This window comes from Phocoena phocoena, chromosome 5 (genome assembly GCF_963924675.1).
Source record: "Phocoena phocoena chromosome 5, mPhoPho1.1, whole genome shotgun sequence".
NCBI lineage: Eukaryota > Metazoa > Chordata > Mammalia > Artiodactyla > Phocoenidae > Phocoena > Phocoena phocoena.
In genome coordinates, this window is record NC_089223.1 from 46595159 (window position 1) to 46598106 (window position 2948).

General features: G+C 47.6%; 1 pseudogene; it reads left to right on the plus strand.

The window, feature by feature from the left end:
• Nucleotides 1-1231: 1231 nt before the first annotated feature.
• On the plus strand, nucleotides 1232-1740 carry LOC136123907 (mitochondrial import inner membrane translocase subunit Tim17-B pseudogene; annotated as a pseudogene).
• The last annotated feature ends 1208 nt before the right edge of the window (nucleotides 1741-2948 follow it).

Genomic DNA, 2948 nt, shown 5'->3' on the forward strand with positions numbered 1-2948 from the left:
TACAATTCTTAGGGAAAATAATTAGTGCTGTGTACCAAGAGCCTTTAAAAATAGTCATAATATTTGACTCAAACCCACTTTGAGAGTCTAATCAAAGAAAATGGTCCAAAATATGGCAGCTCAAAAGATGTGTTTGGGTCTGTTTCTGCTGCAAGTAACAGAGTATATCTAAAAATAGTCTGGGGCTTCCCTGGCAGTCCAGTGGTAAAGAATCCGCCTTCCAATGCAGAGGTTCGATCCCTGGTTGGGGAACTAGGTTCCCACGTGCCGCAGGGCAGCTAAGCCCTTGCGCCACAACTGAGCTCGCGCACCTCGACTAGAGAGCCCTCGTGCCGCAAACTACAGAGTCCACGTGCCCTGGAACCCGCACGCCACAACTAGAGAGAGAAAAACCTGCAGGCCACAACTAGAAAGAAGCCCGCGCGCCACAACAAAGAGCCCACTCGCTGCAATGAAAGATCCCACATGACTCGAAGATCCCAGGTGCTGCAACTGAGCCCTGATGCAGCCAATAAATAAATAATAGTCTAACCACATTGGAGTCTCACATAAGTCTGGAGGTAAACAGTTGCTGGCCTGGGTTCAGCTGCTCAGTGATGCCTTCGAGATCTTGGGCTCCTTTTCTGCTTTGTCATTCTTAGTGTGTTGGAGCCACACACTAAGATTTGAATGCCGACTGACAGCTGTATGACCACAGGCAAGTTACTCAACATTTCTGTGCCCAGGTCTCCTTGTCTGTACAATGGAGCTGATACTACCTTACCTTCATAGACATTTCTTCTAAGTTTAAGGCAACAAGAAGGGGCATTGTCACATGTATCCCTTTTACTAGGAAAGCAAAAAGCTTTTCCAGGATCCCTGCAACAGCCTTCCCTTAAGTCTCATTAGCCAGAATTGGGTTATATGGCTACGCTACCAACAGTGGAAGCCGTGAAAGCAGGAAACAGGATTGTTCACCCCCTCAGCTTAAATGGACTGTAACAACCCCAACAGAACTGGGCTTCTGTTCACAATGAAGAGAGGGAGGTATTCAGTAGATTTGGGGTAGGCAACCAGCAATGTCTACCACAAGCTAATTGTGGGGAAATATCCATTGCAACATAATTTATAGCAGCAAAAATGGGTGCAAGAAAATATATCAAAATATGGGACTAGTTAAGAAACTTCGGATGGAATATCCAGCCATTAAGCACTTTGATAGAGTTATTTTAAAAATAAGATATAGGGCGCCATGGAGGAGTACGCTTGGGAGCCTTGCCCATGGTGAGTTGTGGATGACTGCGGTGGAGCCTTCACTATGGGTGTAATCGGCGGTGGAGTCTTCCAGGCCATTAAGGGCTTCCGCAATGCCCCTGTCGGAATTCGGCGCTGAATGAGAGGCAGTGTCAACGCTGTGAGGATCCGAGCCCCTCAGATTGGAGGTAGCTTCGCGGTGCGGGGGAGCCTGTTCTCCACCATCGACTGCGGTCTGGTGCGGCTGCGGGGCAAGGAGGATCCCTGGAACTCCATCACCAGTGGAGCATTGACCGGGGCTGTGCTGGCTGCCTGCAGTGGCCCATTGGCCACGGTGGGCTCGGCAATAATGGGAGGCATTCTGTTGGCCCTCATCGAGGATGTTGGCATCGTCCTCACTTGCAGCAGTTCCGCACTGCACCCCCATTCCTGGAGGACCCCAGCCAGCTGCCCCCTAAGGAGGGTACCCCGGCCCCAGGCTACCCCAGCTATGAGCAATACCACTGAGGAAGTGACCTCCTGTCACCACCACCGTGGGAGCTCCTCCTCGGTTCCCTCCCTGATGATCTACCTCAAAGGGAGGGCTGGCTCCCAGTTGGTCCTGGGACCCTCCGGAGAGGGCCTCTACTCTGTTGCCTTATCCCAGGTTTGGGGTGGAGCACCCTAGCTGCCCTGATGGATGGGTCCCTTCTCTCTTAGGCACCCCAGCCCCCATTCATATGTAACAAGCTCTCACCCCAGACCCTTTGCATGGCACCCTGATGAGTATTTAAAGCCAGTTTTAAAAAAATAATAAATAAATAAATAAATAAAGCCAGTTTTGAAATGCCAAAAAAAAAAATAGTAAGGTATGAACACTACAGCAATGTGAAAAATACTATGCCATTATTTTCAAAAGCAAAGTATCAGTGTAACGTGATTTTAAGACAAACATTTTTCACATTTTTAATTCATGAAATTGGGATGTGTCTTAAAATTTTTTGCAGCCAAATGACAGTCTTGACATAATTGTACATTCATGCACATTCATGAACTTGGTCTGAAAATCTTAAGTTGACATTTGCTTAGATCAAGCAAGGACCAGCATCGAAACTTGTAGAAGGGGAGTCAGTAGCTGGTAAGAAAATTCCAGAAAAAAACAGTGGAACATTTTTCTAAAATTTTCAGTTCTTTATTGATGTATAATACATACATGAAGAAAAGTGCAAGTATCGTTAAGTGCACTTAAGCTCAGTGAATTTTCACAAGTTGAATAATACATCCCTGGTTATCAGCAACCAGATAAAGAAACAATATTACCAACACCTCAGAAGTCCCCCTTTTTTTTTTTTTTTTTTTTTTTTTTTTTGCGGTACGCGGGCCTCTCACTGTCGTGGCCTCTCCCGTTGCGGAGCACAGGCTCCGGACGCGCAGGCTCAGCAGCCATGGCTCACGGGCCCAGCCGCTCCGCGGCATGCGGGATCTTTCTGGATCGGGGCACAAACCCGTGTCCCCTGCATTCGCAGGCGGACTCTCAACCACTGCGCCACCAGCGAAGTCCGGAAGTCCCCTTTTGAGTGGAGAACTCAAGAAATGCTGCAATACCAAGGTTCTTAATGACACAACTGTGCTATGGAAAAACACGGGCATCTAGGATGCCAGCCAAGTCAGACTCACAAGAGTCTGATTTTGAATGCAAAGAAGCTTGTGCAATATGTTAACCAATTTGTTTTGCT